The sequence below is a fragment of the Symphalangus syndactylus genome, chromosome 1 (assembly GCF_028878055.3).
Source record: "Symphalangus syndactylus isolate Jambi chromosome 1, NHGRI_mSymSyn1-v2.1_pri, whole genome shotgun sequence".
In the NCBI taxonomy this organism is placed as follows: domain Eukaryota; kingdom Metazoa; phylum Chordata; class Mammalia; order Primates; family Hylobatidae; genus Symphalangus; species Symphalangus syndactylus.
Genome location: NC_072423.2, coordinates 94,117,785 through 94,124,654, shown reverse-complemented (window position 1 = coordinate 94,124,654; position 6,870 = coordinate 94,117,785).

Genomic DNA, 6,870 nt, shown 5'->3' with positions numbered 1-6,870 from the left:
AGCCTCCCAAGTAGCTGGGATTACAGGCACCCGCCACTATGCCCGGCTAATTTTTGTATTTTTAGTAGAGATGGGGTCTCACCACGTTGGCCAGGCTGGTCTCAACCTCCTGACCTCAAGTGATCCGCCTCCCAAAGTGCTGGGATTGCAGGCGTGAGCCACCTCACTGGCCATCATTTTTCTAATATACCTTATTTCACCAATTCCAAGATGCACATATTCTCCCCCCTCATTTTAATACTTCAGAAGCAGGACACATTTACCATTGCTGTGTCTTAAAATCATATTTAGCAGATGAGAGTTGTGAGGTATTTGTCATTGCTAACCCTGCACCAGTTTCAAAACATGCAGAATAGGTGTTAGCAGCTTGGAAGAAAAACCCAGAGATGATGCTGGTGTATTCCCTTCTTTTTTTTTCAAGACAAAGTCTTGCTCTGTTGCCCAGGCTGAACTGCAGCAGTGCGATCTTGGCTCACTACAACCTCTGTCTCCCGGATTCAAGCAATTCTCCTGCCTCAGCCTCCCAAGTAGCTGTGACTACAGGCATGTGCCACCACACCTGGTTAATTTTTCTATTTTCAGTAGAGAGGGGTTTTCACCATGTTGGCCAGGCTGGTCTTGAACTCCTGACCTCGTTATCTGCCTTCCTTGTCCACCCAAAATACTGGGATTACAGGCGTGAGCCACTGCACCTGGCCTATAAAAAATTTTTTTAAAATTAGCTGGACAAGCCAGGCGCGGTGGCTCACACTTGTAATCCCAGCACTTTGGGAGGCTGAGGCAGGTGGATCACAAGATCAAGAGATTGAGACCATCCTGGCCAACATGGTGAAACCCCGTCTCTACTAAAAATACAAAAATTAGCCGGGCATGGTGGCACATGCCTGTAGTCCCAGCTACTTCGGAGACTGAAGCAGGAGAATACCTTGAACCCGGGAGGTGAAGGTTGCAGTGAGTCAAGATCATGCCACTGCACTCCAGCCTGGCTATACAGCGAGACTCCATCTCAAAAAAAAAAAAAAAACTAAAAATTAGCTGGACAGCCAGACACCGTGGCTCATGCCTGTAATCCCAGCACTTTGGGAGGCCAAGGCGGGTGGATCACTTGGGGTCAGGAGTTCAACACCAACGTGGCCAACATAGTGAAACCCCTTCTCTACTAAAAATACAAAAATTAGCCACGCATGGTGGCACAGGCCTGTAATCGCAGCTACTTGGGAGGCTCAGGCAGGAGAATCGCTTGAACCCAGGAGGTGGAGGTTGAAGTGAGCCAAGATCATGCCATTGCACTCGAGCCTGGGCAACGAGCAAAACTCCATCTTAAAAAAAAAAAAGATGCCCGGCACGGTGGCTCACGCCTGTAATCCCAGCACTTTGGGAGGCTGAGACGGGCAGATCACAAGGTCAGGAGATCGAGACCATCCTGGCTAACACGGTGAAACCCCATCTCTACTAAAAATACAAAAAAATTAGCCTGGCGTGGTGGCGGGCGCCTGTAGTCCCAGCTACTCGGGAGGCTGAGGCAGGAGAATGGCGTGAACCTGGGAGGCGGAGCTTGCAGTGAGCCCAGATCACACCACTGCACTCCAGCCTGGGCGACACAGCAAGACTCCTTCTCAAAAAAAAAAAAAAGAGAAAAAGATTAGCTGGGCATGGTGGTGCATGCCTGTAATCGCAGCTACTAGGGAGGCTGAGGTGGGAGGATCACTTGAGCCCAGGAGTTTGAGGCTCCAGTGAGCCACCGGAGCCACATCACTGCACTCCAGCCTGGGCAACAGAGCGAGACTCCATCTCAAGAAAAAAAAAAGTATATATATATATATAATCACTAAAGCTAAACATACACATACCCTATGACCCTGCAAAGTCCACTCCTGGATATACACACAAGAAAGCTGTACAAGAAGCTGAGTGCAATCCTCATGCCTGAAATCCTAGCTACTTGAGAGGGTGAGGTGGGAGAATCACTTGAGCCCAGGGGTTTGAGACCAACCTGGGGAACATAGCAAGACCCTGTCTCTTAAAAAAAAAAAACAAAAAAAACAGACCGGGATCATTGGCTCACGCTTGTAATCCCAGCACTTTGGGAGGCCACAGTGGGATCACGAGGTCAGGAGATCGGGACCATCCTGGGTAACATGGTGAAACCCCATCTCTACTAAAAATACAAAAACAAAATTAGCCAGGCATGGTGGCGGACACCTGTAATCCCAGCTACTGGAGAGGCTGAGGTGGGAGAATGGCGTGAGCCTGGGAGGCGGAGTTTGCAGTGATCCAAGATCGCGCCACTGCACTCCAGCCTGGGCGACAGAGCGAGACTCCGTCTCAAAAAAAAAAAAAAAAAAAAGCTGTATAAGAATGTTTGTAACAACATTATTTGTTTATATTTATTTATTTATTTATTTTGAGATGGAGTTTCACTCTTGTCGCTCCTTGACAAATTCTTCCTTCCAGCCCAGGCTAGAGTGCAGTGGCACTATCTCAGATCACTGCAACCTCCACCTCCCAGGTTCAAGCGATTCTCCTGCCTTGGCTTCCCGAGCAGCTGGGATTACAGGTGCCCCCGGCAAATTTTTGTATTTTTTGTAGAGACAGGGTTTTACCACGTTGGCCAGGCTGGTCTCGAACTCCTGACCTCATGTGTTCCACCCGTCTAGGCTTTCAAGTGCTGGGATTACAGGCATGAGCTACCACGCCTGGCCAGCTGATGTAACCTTTTTTTAAACAATCCTAAAAGAACTGAAAGCTATTGATGCTGGGTTCATAAGCTGCCTTTCCAATTATATGGAACTAGCCTATTTATTATTAGTACTATTTTTAAATTCAAACTTTTAATTGAAATATACATAAAGAGAAGCACATAGATTTTACGTAGCTTGACTAATTTTTTTCAATTTTTAAATTTTTGTGGGTACATAGTAGTTGTATATATTTATGGGTACACGAGATGGTTTGATGCAGGTATGCCATGCATAATAATTGCAGCTTGATTGATCTTTACAAAATAGACAAACCTGTGTAACCACTACCCAGATGAAGAAAAAGACATCACTAGCACCTCGGTAGCCATGTCATGCTTCTAGCCCTAAAGATTAGTGTGTCTGTGTAGCGGTACATCAATGGAATCCTACAATATGTCCTATTTTGAATTTGGCTTCTTTTGTTCAATATTAATTTTTTCCTTTTTTTTCAGCCCCTGCAATGCTTTGTCCACAGTATTACATTTTTGAGATTTTTTTTTTTTTTTAAGACAGGGTCTTACTCTGTCATCCAGGCTGAGTGCAGTGGTGTAATCATGGCTCATTGCAGCTTCGACCTCCCAGGCTTAAGTAATCCTCCCACCTCAGCTTCTCAAGTAGCTGAGACTACAGGCGCACCACTACACCCTGACTAGTTTTTTTTTTTTTTTTTTTTTTGAGACAGTGTCTCAAAAAAAAAAGAAAGATCTCAGTGGCATGATCTTGGCTCACTGCAACCTCTACCCCCCTGATTCAAGCAATCCTCCCACCTCAGCCTCTCTGGGACTATAGGCACATGTCACCATGCCCAGCTAATTTTTGATTTTTTTTATAGAGACAGGTCTCACTATGTTGCCCAGGCTGGCCTTGATCATTCCTTGCATTCTGGCCTCCTGAAGTGTTGGGATTACAGGCACGAACACCATGCCTGGCTGAGATTCATTCATGTCGTTTTGTGGTAATAGTTCTCACATTGCTGTTTAATCCATATCACTGCTGATGGGCATTTGGGTTATTTCCAATTTGGAGCTATTACACATAATGCTGTTACAGGCTGGGCGTGGTGTCTCACGCCTGTAATTCCAGCATTTTGGGAGGCTGAGTCTGGCAGATCACTTGAGACCAGGAGTTCGAGACCAGCCAGGTCAACATAGTGAAACCCCGTCTCTACAAAAAATACCAAAATTAGCCGGGCGTGGTGGTGGTGCCTGTAATCCCACCTACTTGGGAGGCTAAGGCATGAGAATCGCTTGAACCCAGGAGGTGGAGTTTGCAGTGAGCCAAGATGGCTCCACTGTACTCTAGCCTGGGCGACAGAGCAAGACCCTGTCTCAAAAAGAAAGAAAAGAAAAGAAAAGAAAGACATGTTACGTCACCGAACAACAGGTACTCTCTATATATAGAAACCAGTATATATAGCGTTTCTCTGACAGACAGGAATCACGAAGTAGGAATTTGACATGCACATTCTTGGAATCTCAACTCTGCACTCTGGCTGATTTAGAGCTTTTAAGACCCAAGGGAATAATGCTTCCACCAGGGGGCACAGTAAGTTTCTCTAAATCACGATCAGATCGTCAGTAGGCCCTATTTCTCTCCACATGCCACTGGGCGAGAAAATAAAAAGCGGGTCCCACTGTTGGTTGGGGTGATCAATTCCAATTGTAAAGCTTAAGATTGCTATTACCCAGTGGGGGCAGGGAGAAAACTCCAAGGAACTCCCCTGGGATGGCTCTTCTTAATATTTTATTTGGGTAGGTAAGGGGAGATAGGCTCCTGATTAGATACTTGATTCCAACCCTCCCTCTGAAGACAAATTAAAAAAAGAAGAGGAAGTGAAAAAAAATCTTAAAAGCATTGAAAAGCTAATAGTACAGTGAAGAATTATTGTGCCAACATTGAGGAAGCTAAAACCCAGAGAGGTAAGTTCAGCTTTTGAAGCAGTTTTTGTCCTGGAGGCATTTACTGATCTGGAAGATATAACCATGAAGTTAAACTGTTGGTTGGCAGTCTTTGTGGGGAGGGACAAAAATAAAAACCCAGAGCTTGCTCAAAGTAGGAAGTCAGATACCCCACCACTGACATATACGTGCTATAAGATACAAATCAACTTCCATGGACTTATAGTTTAGAATCCTATTATCTGTTTGGTCCAGGAAAGGGGGAAAGGAAAGCTCAGCGTTGAACTTGGATTAAGGTGGACCCATTTTTTTTTCTTTTTTTTTTTTTTTCTGAGATGGAGTCTCTGTCGCCCAGGCTGAGTGCAGTGGCACGATCTCGGCTCACTGAAGCCTCTGCCTCCCAGGTTCAAGCACAATTCTCCTGCCTCAGCCTCCTGAGTAGCTGGAACTACAGGCGCCCGCCACCATGCCCAGCTAATTTTTTATATTTTTAGTAGAGACAGGGTTTCACCGTGTTAGCCAGGATGGTCTCGAACTCCTGACCTCATGATCCACCTGCCTTGGCCTCCCAAAATGTTGGGATTACAGGCGTGAGCCACCCCTCCTGTCCTAAGATGGACCCATTTTTAAAATGTCCCCAGTTACCTGACAAAAGCAAGCATATTTGGTACCAAGTAACATCCTTTCTGAAAGAATGTACTGTAATCCTAGGCCTCAAATTATTTCTTTTTGTTGTTGTTGTTGTTGTTGTTGTTTGTTTTTTGAGACGGAGTCTTGCTCTGTTGCCCAGGATGGAGTTCAATGGCATGATCTCGGCTCACTGTAACTTCCGCCTCCCGGGTTCAAGCTATTCTCATGTCTCAGCCTCCCGAGTAGCTGGGATTACAGGTGCCCGCCACCGAGCCCGGCTAATTTTTGTATTTTTAGTAGAGATGGGGTTTTGCTGTGTTGGTCAGGTTGGTCTCGAACTCCTGACCTCAGGTGATCCACCTGCCTCGGCCTCCCAAAGTGTTGGGATTACAGGTGTGAGCCACTACTCCAGAACTTTTTCTTTTTTTCCCTCGAGATGGAGTTTTGCTCTTGCTGCCCAGGCTGGAGTGCAATGGCGCAATCTCGGCTCACTGCAACCTCCGCCTCCTGGGTTCAAGCTATTCTCAAGACTCAGCCTCCTGAGTAGCTGGGATTACAGGCATGCGCCACCATGCCCAGCTAATTTTGTATTTTTAGTAGAGACAGGGTTTCTCCGTGTTGGTCAGGCTGGTCTCGAACTCCCGACCTCAGGTGATCCACCCGCCTCGGCCTCCCAAAGTGCTGGGATTACAGGCACTGTGCCCCGACAAAAAAAAAAAGTTTTTAGAAATAATTTGAGGCTGGCCAGGTGAGGTGAACTGAGATCACACCATTGCACTCTAGCCTGGACAACAAGAGCAAAACTCTGTCTCTAATAATAATAATAATACAGTAACCAAAATTCACATAAATGAATGGGTTAAGAGCAGATTAGACTGAAGAGAGAACGAGTGAACTGGAAGATATGGCCTTTAATACAGCACAGAAAGACAAAAGAACAGAAAATACAAAATTAAAGTAGAGACATATAGGATATAATGAGAGGTCTAACACATTAACTGGAGTCCCAGAGACTAAGAAGAAAAAAAGAGACAGAGGCAATATTTAAACAGAAAATGATAATTTTTCACAAACAACAAAAGACACCAATCCACAGATTGAAGAAACCCAACAGAGCCCACACAAGCTAAATAAAGACTTAATGAAGGCTGAGTACAGTGGCTCACACCTGTAATCCCAGCACTTTGGGAGTCCAAGGCAGTTGGATCACCTGAGGCCAGGAGTTCGAGACCAGCCTAGCCAAGACGGTGAAACCCTGTCTCTACTAAAAATACAAAAACTAGCCATGTGTGGTGATGGGTGCCTGTAATCCCAGCTACTGGGGAGCCTGAGGCAGGAGAATTGCTTGAACCCAGGAGGCAGAGATTGCAGTGAGCAGAGGTGGCACCACTGCACTCCAGCCTAGGTGACAGAGTGAGATTCCGTTTCAAAAAAAAAAAAGGCTGGGCACGATGGCTCACGCCTGTAATCCTAGCACTTTGGGAGGCCAAGGCAGGTGGATCACTTGAGGTCAGGAGTTCAAGACCAGCCTGGCCAACATAGTGAAACTCTGTCTCTATAAAAATACAAAAATTAGCCGGGCATGATGGCGGGTGCCTGTA